This window comes from Mytilus californianus, unplaced genomic scaffold (assembly GCF_021869535.1).
Source record: "Mytilus californianus isolate M0D057914Y unplaced genomic scaffold, xbMytCali1.0.p SCAF_7, whole genome shotgun sequence".
Lineage (NCBI taxonomy): Eukaryota > Metazoa > Mollusca > Bivalvia > Mytilida > Mytilidae > Mytilus > Mytilus californianus.
The window spans coordinates 1,717,783-1,730,409 of NW_026262723.1; the positions used below are offsets into that span (position 1 = coordinate 1,717,783).

At 35.2% G+C, this 12,627-nt stretch overlaps 1 long non-coding RNA gene across 1 annotated transcript; it reads left to right on the plus strand.

Moving 5' to 3' along the window:
• Positions 1 to 2,744: 2,744 nt before the first annotated feature.
• On the plus strand, positions 2,745 to 3,188 carry LOC127709424 (uncharacterized). Its single transcript, XR_007985647.1, has 2 exons — positions 2,745 to 2,885; positions 3,055 to 3,188. It is a non-coding gene; the product is annotated as an uncharacterized LOC127709424 (long non-coding RNA).
• The last annotated feature ends 9,439 nt before the right edge of the window (positions 3,189 to 12,627 follow it).

Below are 12,627 nucleotides of genomic sequence, written 5' to 3' on the forward strand. Positions count from 1 at the left end.
AATCAATTTCATCCAATTTCTCAGCAAATTTTAATTTTTCAGCCCTATCATATAGCCATATTTCTCTTTTAAACGATTTAAACTCAGACATTGGACATTCGCGAAATGCAATAGGTGCATCATGATCACTAATTTCAGGAACATGATATAGAGTCACTTATTATAATCGGATCAAGCAGAGTGCTACTATGGTCCGTTACTCTAGTAGGTAATTCAATAACGTTGGTTAGATTGAACAAATTTAGTGTGTCTCGATTGCATGATTTAATCGTGTCCAGTAGTTATTATCTGAATTAGGCGATCGATAAGTGTGATGCAATAAGAAACTTTGACCTTTAACATGGATATTTACAAAAAGGGATTCATCTTCTTTTATTTCGAGTACATTATTACAATTGAGTCCGATATCATCTTTAACATAAATGAGTATACCACAACCAAAGCTATTTCTATCTTTTCTGATTATAGTTGAAGAAAAGGAATCAAGTTATATATCGTCATCAGCAATGCTGGGATCTAAGTGTGTTTCTGACAACGTAATAATATCAAATTCATCACAAAAATTATTTAAAATTTTTTGTTTATTTCTTACGGATCTAATGTTGAGACTACAAATGGATATAAAATTTTCTTGTGTTTCGTTCACTGACGGTGCGTTCGATTCATTACGGAAATTTGGGCCTGGATTTGTTTCAACATTTTCAATAATAAGAATAAAATGAAGTACGTACAACAGAAAAATATTGTCTGATCTTACACCAACTGTTTGTAAAACAAAGAGATTGAAGATGAGGAGACTGCAGCGTAAGTTGATTATAAGTATGTCTAAATAGGAAACCATTTTCATATGGGATAAAGGTCTACAGTGCTTTCTTCTGTTATTAAATATACCTATAGCAGCCCTGTAATCATGAACGTTGTTATTCATTACATGAATAAGCAGTGACAGGAATTAAGAGAGGACTGCTGTAGGAAAACATCACCAAACTGACACACACATCATCACCATCATCATCACAAGAAAATATAGCAAAGTAAAAACAAAAAAGTTAAAAAATATAAAAGGCCAAAAAATTAGCCTCGCATATATGGAAGTCATGATTAAAGAATGAAAATGAGATTCTGTATTACTGAAGAAGTTATGTATTATATTTAAAAGAAACTTGTAACTAAATAAAAACTAATTGGAACTGTATTTGATGATAAAGTAAGAAAATAAAGTATGATTTCCAATGAGACAACTATCAACCAGTGACCAATACACATGGCTGTAAGCAGGTTTGGTAACTTTAAATTTTAAATCTAGGTCGCACAAGAAATTAACCAGAGATATCATCATTGTTTTTGTTGTTATTTTTATTTGTGTTATAAATATTATCACAAACTTCCAGAAATGCTATTAGCTTAACAAGTAAAACAGATATTATGCATGTAACAGCATAGGCAATAAACATTAGATAACATATTATTATATCATACACAATAGGTTTGAACATTAGCATACAATTTACAATTTACAAACAAGCAAGAATGCAATTAAAAAAGTCATAACAAAAGGCTCATCTAATTATTGAATTGTTATGCTTGAAAGACTAATAAATGACGTATTGCATTACCGCACTTCTCGACGTGTTTGAACTAAAATCGTGGATCTCGAGACAATGTATAATGATGAGCAAATGTACTTATATGATGTGCAAATATATTTATATGATGTGCAAATATACTTGTATGATGTGCACATTTACTTATATGTTGAGCATAAATCCTTATATGATGGGCAAATATACTTATATGATGTGTGTCATGAATATGGGCCAAGTGACTTTAGAACGCAATGTAATGTAATAGTTTTGCGGACATTCGCGCACACTATTGTAATGTAACGTTACGCCATTGTTACGTTTCTGCGCATCTATAGAATCATAAAGCATCTAAACTAGCAAGACGTTATTTTCTTAACACAAGTCTAATAAGTTAATAACCCTCAATATATTGGTGCCGTGATGAAAACGAAAAGAGATGTGTTCGAAACTCAAAACAGTTCGAGCAGTACATTGGCGAGCCATAATAACGCTACTGAAGAAAGGAGACCAGGCAGAAGAACAACAACAAGATGTTGTGAAACTACAATCAATGCTGGAGCTGATTAAAACAAAGCAAAATACATTGTCCGACCTTAATGAGAAGATTATGGAAACAATTGAAGAAGAAGAAGACCTCGACGAAGAAATTGAAGAAGTTGGAAGATACGAGTTTGACGTACAAATTGGAATCACGAAAATTGAGAAGTACATCAAAAAAGTAAGTCTGTAAAAAAATCAATCCGCATTAAACCCTAAAGCGCCGGATTTCATTTACACAAATCCCAGCGTGCAAGAACATTCAAATCCGATAAATTGGAACTCGGAACAAACAAGCGTAAGCCAGTCAAACATGCCCAGATCTATGTCGTCAGATCATTACAACAAATTACCTAAACTCAACTTGCCCACTTTTGGCTGAAACTTACTAGAATGGTCAGCCTATTGGGATTCATACAATTCTGCCGTACATGAAAATCTATCATTGAGTGACGTACAAAGATTTAACTATCTGAAATCGCAACTTTACGGAGAAGCTAGCCAGTGTATATCGGAATGCAAATTACTTATACAAATTCTACACGAGAGATTTGGCCAACAACACAAAATCGTAAACGCATACATGCAAAACTAGCAAAATTTGCCTGCACCAACTGTTACCGTCGTACATTGATTAAGAGTAAGATACATATTACGATTAGAAGCTAAGTAGTAAATCGGCGTTTCTTTCCCCGATACATCAGATTCCTGCAAACGAATCACGATGCTACACAAATTTTGACATGTTAATGGCCCAAAGAGGTAATTTGAACGTTATTAATGTAATAAATGTCTTTTAATATGCATAATTGATATATTCGCATAGTCATAATGATATTTGTAAGGTTATACTGCGATTTGTTTATTTATTTGGTGTGCAACAGGGTTTTGCATTGAAAATTATTTATGGTTCTTTTTTGTTTACTTTCAGTTCTTACGTAAACCTGCGAAACAACGTATACTAGTCCATGAACTTTGTATAATGTTAGACAACTGGGTGAATGTATGCGATGCACTGTATGTTTATTTGACAATTGCGACATGAATAAAGTATCAGAACTTTCAGTGTATTATTTTGCGACGCCCACAGCTACAGTAAGAACTCTCCATCATTGACTTGTCTGATGTGTAAACGATTGCGAAACAGATTTGAAGAATCCATTTGATGAACAATTACAGATCGATGCGTTTTGATGCTGTAATAATTGTAAACAGAACTTTTATGAGACATGCTGTAAAATGTAGTATGGTGTAAAGTTATGGAAAAGATTCAAGACATTGATTTTGACAATACACATTTATAGTGATTCGTGAAACAACAGAAAGAAGACCAAACAGTTGAAGAGAACTTTTACTAGAGATATTGACTCATTATTGATTTATTGCATTGATTTATTTGCTATGTTTTGGTATTTTGTATTATGTTTGATTTTTGATAGTATTTGAATATGGGTATATAATAAGGATTCTTTAAACTGTTTTAACATGATGAAATGCATGAACATATGGGTACAAAACGTATGTTTATTTTGAATATGATACATTTGAATTTTAAAGGGTTACATATTTGATTGATATCATATATAGGTAATGATTTTATGTTGCTTAAATCCCTTTGTTGATAACTTGAAATAATTAGTCATGATGTCCCGAGGCGAAGTCGAGGGCGATATATGTTTGGCTAGCGGTGTAACTCGTACTAGCACACGACAGCGAAGTTTAACCGATAAGGGTTTTTTTGTGGCAAGTTGATACTTTACAGAAAAACTTTCGGAAGGCCGTTTCCTCATGGAAGTCATGGTCAAACAAAATAGAAGTACAATTAAGTGACACTAAAGACACAAATATCATTCGTGAACATCGAAATATATTAGTTGAAAACATGAATCATTTAACAAGTGTTTATAAACAATTATCGAAGCTTATCGAAAATGAAAGTGAGTCACATGGTCATTCCGAATTAATTAGTGAAAGTGAAACTGAGATATTTAAGCGATACGAAACTTGTGAAAACTATCACGCAGATCTCATGAAAAGGATAACGACTCGTGTTCAGAAAATTGATAGAGACAATGTAGAAACTAGAGGTTCATATACATGTAAGTCAAGGTCTAGTCATTCATCTCATTCACATAGATCAAGTGCATCACAACGGTCACAAACTGCTTCGCGAGCCGCAGACTTGAAGGCAAAATTAAAGTACATTAAAATCGAGGCGAAGGCGAAATTAGAATTGGAAAGGATACAAACGATACGTGAACTAGAGGCTACAGAAGCCAAGCTAGATGTAATCAATAAAGCTAGTCAAGGCTCAGATTTAGAGGAATTAAAGAGATCACTTCCGGAAGCTAATATTCTCGATAAATTTCTTCAACACGTTAATCCGGATGCTAAAGTAGATACTGACATTATTGAAAATATTAAGGATGAGCATGATGATTTTGTAACTACTCTGCCAAGGTCAACAGTTCCGAAGAAGTTGAATATTGACCATGATCAAGTTCAACCAATACACCATATAAGTTATAAGTATCCAGTTCAAGGTCATTCTGTCCCGACTGTAGGTCTACAAGGTCAAGGTCAATTCGTCTCAAATGTCGATCAATCTAGGCAAGCTAAGCCTACACCCAAAGTCCGTCAATTAATATTAGATCAGTCTGCATTGAATGTAAGTCAGTCATTCGTACAAAGTGTAAATTCCGTGCCAGTAGTGACACACACGCGTTCTGAACCAGTAGTAACCAACGTAAAATCGGCGCCAGTTGTGACAAGCGTAAGTTCCGCAACTCTTAATCCATCAGCTATAACATTTGTACCTTAGAATGTAAACACTGCTAATGTTACAGGACAATACGTTCAAATTGAAGACCTTACGAAATCACTAGCCGAACAAGTTAGTCTTAGTAGGCTGCCGCCACCCGAACCATCGGTTTTTTTTGGTGATCCTTTAAAATATCCTGCGTGGAAATCATCATTCCAAACTCTTATTGAACAACGAAAAATTCCGACGTTTGAACGTATACATTACTTGCAAAAGTATGTCGGAGATTCAGTGCGAGAGGTAATTGAAAACTTTCTAGTATTGTCTACTGAAGACGCTTACGATGATGCAAAGGAACTCCTTGAGAAGAGATACGGTGATCCGTTTATTATCAGTAATGCATTTCGTGATAGACTCGATAATTGTCCGAAAGTACTGTCTAGAGACAATATTGCTCTAAGGAAATTTTCCGACTTTCTTAAACAGTGTTTGTCTGCGATGAAAACCATGGGAACATTGAACGCGCTAAACGACAATAGAGAAAATCGAAAACTTTTGTCAAAACTACCGGATTGGGTTGTAACACGATGGTCCAGAATCGTTGCGAAGCACAAAGAAGATAAGCGTGAATTTCCTTCATTTTAAAGTAGATTTTGTAGAAAAGGAAGCAATCATAGCAAACGACCCGGTAACGTCGATACAGTCGGTCAGATCAGAAACTACAAATAGCTCTAGTGACAAGTTTAAGACAAATCGATTTCAGCGTGGTAAATATGATAATCAGCGTAGAAACGTTCTTGCGACAGAAACTTCTCGAGTGTCTGATAAAAACAATAACAGTTACAACAAGGATCAAACATTTACATTCTGTAAGAAAACTGGTCATTTCATCGATTTATGTTATCAGTTTCTTGGGAAATCAGTGAACGAGCGAAAGAACTTTGCGAAAGAAAAGGGACTTTGTTTTGGTTGTCTTGGGTACGGACATACATCGAAGAAATGTCAAAAACGTAAAATATGTGAGGTATGTACAAGGTTTCATCCGACGTCTTTAGATGGTGACTTTCAAAAACCGATCATTTCCGCCAACAAGGATAAACCGTTCGAAACTGGCACCGTGGAAAATTGTAAGTCACAGACCGGAGCCGTATTCATGAACAATACAAAAGCAAGTTGCAAAAGTTCTATGATTGTGCCAGTTTATGTGTCGCATTCAGACGATCCCGAGAATAAAAGACTCGTTTATGCTTTACTAGACACACAGTCGGACACTACTTTTGTTTTAGATGAAACACGCCGTGCGTTAGGACTCAGTGGAACAGATGTTAAACTCTCACTTTCTACAATGCATGCAGAAAATCATATAGTTGACAGTCGTAAAATAAAAGGTCTAATGGTTAGGGGATTTGACAGTGAAGTTAAAATACCGCTTCCAAACGTATTTACACGTAACATCATGCCAGCAAACCGATCTCATATTCCGACAGCTGAAATGGCACGTCGATGGTCCTATTTAGAACACCTTGCAGGAAAGTTGATGCCCGTCAGAGATTGTGAGTTTGGACTATTGATTGGTTACAATTGTCCTCGTGCACTTATTCCACGTGAGGTCATACCTTCAATTGATAACGGACCGTATGGACAAAAAACAGATTTAGGATGGGGAACCGTTGGTATTGTTGATCCCTTGCAAATAGACAACTGCGACTCGATAGGATTCAGTCACCGAACTCTAGCTCTCGAGGTTCCGAATGAGTTATCGATTAGAGGAAATAAAAGTGGAGATCCAGAACATGTTTACTTTTCGTTTGGTTCGAGCGTTAAGGAAATAATTCCAAGTGAAGTCGCCCGCATGATGGAACTTGACTTTTCAGATAGAAACATTGACAAGATTTCATTTTCTTTTGATGATAAAAGATTCATTTCTATTCTTAATGAAGGAATAAGTGTTGAAAATGGACATTATGTTATGCCACTGCCGTTTAAAGATAAAAACCCGCCTATTCTACCGAACAACAAGAATATTGCAGTAACACGTTTAAATCAATTGAAAGGACGTCTTCAGAGGGATAAAACATATCGTTATCATTATATTACAAGCATGAATGACTTTATAGAAAAGGGATATGTAGAAAAGGTTGAATCGTCTGAACAGGATATCGATGGTCATGTATGGTATATACCTCATCATGGGGTATACCATCCCCAAAAACCTGACCAGGTGCGTGTTGTATTTGACTGTAGTGCTAGATATCAAGATCATTCTTTGAATGATCATTTGCTACAAGGACCTGACCTAACGAACACTCTTATTGGAGTACTGTGTAGATTTCGGAAAGAACAAATCGCCGTGATTTGTGATATTGAACAAATGTTTCTTCAGTTCAACGTAAATAAAGATCATAGAGACTATTTAAGATTCTTGTGGTGGAAAGACGACAATCTTCATGGCGATCCTATAGAATATCGTATGAACGTACACTTATTTGGAGCCGCTTCATCTCCGGGTTGTGCCAACTTTGGTCTGAAAAGAGTTGCTGATGATTACGAAGATGAGTTTGGATCAGATATTTCAGACTTTTTGCGAAATGATTTTTACGTAGATGACGGTTTGAAGTCTGTTGCTTCCGTCGATGACGCCGTTAGCTTAGTCAAACGAAGTCGGATATGTGTAACAAAGGAGGTTTAAGATTGCACAAGTTTCAGTCAAACTCAAAGGACGTTTTGAATCAAATACCGATCGAAGATAGAGCAAAGGATCTAAAGAACTTAGATTTATTAAATGACAAACTGCCGATTACAAAGACTCTAGGCATACAGTGGTGTATCGAATCTGATTCTTTTCAATTTCGCATTGAACTTACGAATAAACCACTCACGAGACGAGGAATACTTTCAACGTTAAGTTCCGTGTATGATCCCTTGGGATTTCTTTCTCCTTTCGTACTTCTTGGAAAACAGATTCTACAAGAATGTTGTAGCGATGAAATTGATTGGGACGAACCGCCTTCTGAAACTTTGATACAAAGATGGCAACAGTGGCGAAATGACATCCAGAATCTAGCGCAGCTAGGCATTCAGAGATGTGTAAAACCGAAAGACTTTGGAAATATAACAGTATGCGAACTTCATCATTTTTCTGATGCTAGCACTTTAGGTTATGGACAATGCTCGTACCTCCGATTAATTGATGAAAATGGACTTATTCATTGTACACTTCTAATGGGAAAAGCTTGAGTTACTCCACGTCGTTCATTAACAATTCCCCGTTTTGAATTGTCAGCCGCTCTAGTATCAGTCAGAATAAGTCAACTACTGAAACAAGAACTTCGATACGAGAACGTTACTGAGTGGTTTTGGACTGATAGCAATATCGTTCTCGGTTATATTGCGAACGACAACCGAAGATTTCATGTATTTGTAGCAAATCGAGTGCAACAGATTAGAGAACACTCTAGTCCAACACAGTGGAAATATGTAGACACGAAGGAAAACCCTGCAGATGTAGCCTCACGAGGGGCAAGCGCAAATGATTTGGTGACGAACTCGAATTGGTTTACCGGACCGCAATTTTTATGGACACTTCAATCATTTGACGCAGATGCGAATAAACCCGATTTGACACTTAATGACCCCGAAATACGGATGGTGAAAGCATTTTCTTCTAAGATGGATGTTATTGAATTTGCGTCTCTGATTGAACGCTTGGAATATTTTTCTAATTGGAATCACGCAAAGCGAGCCGTTAGCATTTGCTTAAAACTAAAGGACACACTTCGATCACAGAATAAGAGTAAAAACAATTCACCCGAGAGTAAATTGTGCGTAAACGACATGCAACGTGCAGAGATTGAAATTATCAAACAATTGCAAGCATCGTCATTTAACGAAGAAATAGTTGTTTTACAATCGATTGGTGTAGGTAAAACCTATGAAGATAGACATTCAACCCGAATTCGAAATGTTAAAATTGAAACAAACGTCATCATTATACAAGTTAGACCCGTTTCTAGATTCGGATGGAATTATTAGAGTTGGTGGTTGTATTCGACGAGCCGAGTATAACTTAGCAGTTAAACATCCAGTGATCATTCCAAGACATTCACACGTAACAGAACTAATCATACGACATTTCCACGAGAAAGCCGAACACCAAGGAAGAGGCATGACAATAAATGAAATACGTGCGAACGGATTTTGGATAATTGGTTGTAGTACTGCCGTTTCTAAATATCTATCAACATGCGTTACTTGTAGAAAACATAGAAGTAATACTCAAGAACAGAAAATGGCTGACTTACCGATTGACAGACTTCATCCGGTACCGCCTTTCACTTATAGCGGAGTTGATTTGTTTGGACCGTGGTACATTAAAGAAGGACGTAAAGAACTTAAACGCCATGGTGTCTTGTTTACGTGTCTATCATGCCGAGGAGTACATATAGAGACAGCAAATTCTCTTGATACCAGTTCATTCATAAACGCGTTGCGTAGATTTATAGCCATACGTGGCCCTGTAAGACATCTAAGATCAGATAGAGGAAGCAATTTTGTAGGTGCGGAACGAGAATTGCGGGAAGCTTATTCAGAAATGGACGATAAAAGTATAAGACAATTTCTTTCGAATGAAGGGTGTGATTTTGTAGAGTTCAAAATGAATGTCCCATCTGCTAGTCATATGGATGGAGTTTGGGAACGCCAAATCCGGTCAGTTAGAAATGTTCTTGCGTCACTAATGCATCAATCTGGTACACAATTGGACGATGAATCTTTAAGAACTTTTATGTGCGAAGCCGCAGCAATTGTGAACAGTCGTCCTTTAACTCTTGGCAATTTGAATGATCACTTATCAGAGGAACCCCTAACGCCAAATCATATACTTACGATGAAGTCGAAGATTATTCTTCCTCCGCCAGGACAATTTCAAAGAAGTGATATTTACTCTCGAAAACGCTAAAGGCGAGTTCAGTTCTTAGCAAACGAGTTTTGGAATAGATGGAGAAAGGAGTATTTGTCTAATCTACAATCTAGAAAGAAGTGGACTGCTCCGAGACGAAATTTGAAAGTCGGCGATATAGTAATAATCAAAGATGAACAAGCCGCGCGAAATCAGTGGCATCTTGGGAAGATCAACACAGCACACGTAGATGAGGATGGGCTTGTTACAGGAATTCTGATTAACATACACTTTTAACAGTGACTGAATATGTCTTGAAATTCGTGAATAACTCTAAGAAAAACGACCGTATCAACTTAGGAGTTCACAAGGTGACAGAAATCTCAAGACACTACTAACAAAAGAGGAAATTTCATTAGCTATGAATTTATGGATCAAAGATACACAACAAGACAGATTCGTGAAGAACTAGAAAATATTTCATTGATTCCAAAAATTAAATCACTACCGCTTGTACAACAGCTACGTTTATATCTGGATGAAAATAGAATCATACGATGGAAAGGCCGAGTACAAAGTTCATCTCTAGAAGAAAACGCAAAATTTCCTTTTCTATTGCCAAAAAACACAACCTTACCGATTTTGTAGTCATGGACGCAGATCTTCGAAATCTAAATGTAGCAGTCGGAAAGACAATAACACAGATAGGACAATTACACTGGATACCAGCAATTCGATAATGTGTGAACAGTGTCTTACGTAAATGCGTACTATGCCAAAAAATTATTGGTAAACCGTATAACAGACCGGAACCACCACCATTACCAAAGGGCGAGTAAAAGACACCACACCATTTTGTACAAACTAGGATAGATTTAATAAATGCAGCATCATACCGCATAACTACGGAAGTCCATTTAGGACCTCCCAAAAATATATATTTGATTTCGAAATCACGAATTTGAATTGTTATCACGCATTGAAGAATTCGTTATAACAGATTAAATTCGTCATTCCGAATTTCTAGAAATAGTTATAACAGGTTTGGTGGTGGAATCTGTTTTTCTAATGATTTTTACACGATTTACAGATTATCTTAATCATTCTTTGCAAAAAGATGTGTTCTTTCTATGTGACGTCATCAGGCATGGTCGCCTTTTTTCATGACGTCACAATAGGAAATTCAGAGGAATACAAGAAAATTTGGCGCAATAATCTTATTTTGACCAATTAATAACTGAGAACATACGAACCACACGTTGGTTAAATAAAAATAATCAACAGGTCAAAAAAAGAATAAATCCGGTAAAAATTAGAGAAATCGTTATAACGAATTGTATAAATCGTTATTATAACGGATTTAATTTGTTATCATAAATTCGCAGAAAGAATTTTCACGATTTTAAACAGTTATCACGATTACAAAAATCTGTGATAGTGAATTTAATCAGTAATCACGAATTACAAAAAAAAACGGTGATAAAAAATTATTCACAATCGTGAGATAGAATTTAATCCGTGATAACGAATTATACAATTTGTAATTACGTTTTTAATCAGTTATCACAAATGACAAAAAATGTTATAACTAATTCCATATATTCATGATAAAGAATCTAATCCGTGATATCGAATTCAAATTATATTTTTGGAGGTCCTAAATGGGCTTCCGTATATAACTGACGGACATGAAAGACATAAAACCAATTTATCTAAATTATCCATCTCATGTATATTTGAATAGATATTCTTATTTTTTTCAAGAATTCAAGTGTCAAGTTCTCATTTTGTTTACATTTAAATAAGAAATGATCTTCAGTATCCATTTTATTTAAAGAACAATGTTGACATAAACTTTCTTCTCTTTTTATATTTTTGTACCTCCCCTTTTAGTTTTTAAAATATGTTTACTTACCCTTAATTTAGTAAAGCTTTTCCTGGTTTCAAAGTTATTTTCTTTAAGTAAGTATGGTTCTATTTGATAATTCTTTTTAACTTTACTATAAATATATAATTTATTTTTTTCCGTTATAGAGTTTAATTTTTTAAAGAACAAATTTTATTGTTTTCTTGTATAATCTCCTTAAAGTGTTTATTTATTTTAAATCTTAAATAATTTATAATAATATACATACGGTTAAAATCATTAAATTATGGGATCTCGACCGTACTGAGCACCTGGAGTTCAAATATTTGATCTACTAGAGGATATTCTGCATTTTGTTTTGAATGTCAGTGTACTGTTTCTGGTTTAGAAGCTCCAGCTTCGTATCAGCGTCCAAAAGTGCATTTTATAGAAAAAAAAAAGATACATTGCAGTTTAACAAAAATCAACGTTTCACACATTTTGGTGATCATTTAATACAGGAGCTAGTTGAACATGTTGAAGAATTTCCCTGCTGCGACGAAAATATGATAACACAACTTTTATTGCAAAAGACACCAATTAAATCACAGTAATTTTTAAAAGTATTTCATAACAATAGCCTTAGAATTTTCTACTCATGCATAATTATACCAGTATGGATGATTGGTTGATTAATTAATTGGTTGATTGATTGGTGTTCAACGTCACTTTCAACACTATCGTGCTATTTCTTGGCATTAATTTTTTTAATGGTGGAGGAAGTCGATTTTCGGTTTCGTGAGAAGCTGCTCATATATACACCTCTAGACTCAAGGAGTCGAACTGTAAATGGGGTTAAGGTAACGACCATTCATCATTTTTTTGGGGGCATGTTGTTTTTTAAATGTTTGATTCCAAATTTCTTGAAAAAGACTTTATTTATTTCAAAAGGGAAGCGAAAAAATAGTTTGTTTCCGTTTAAATGGGGAATAAATAAAAC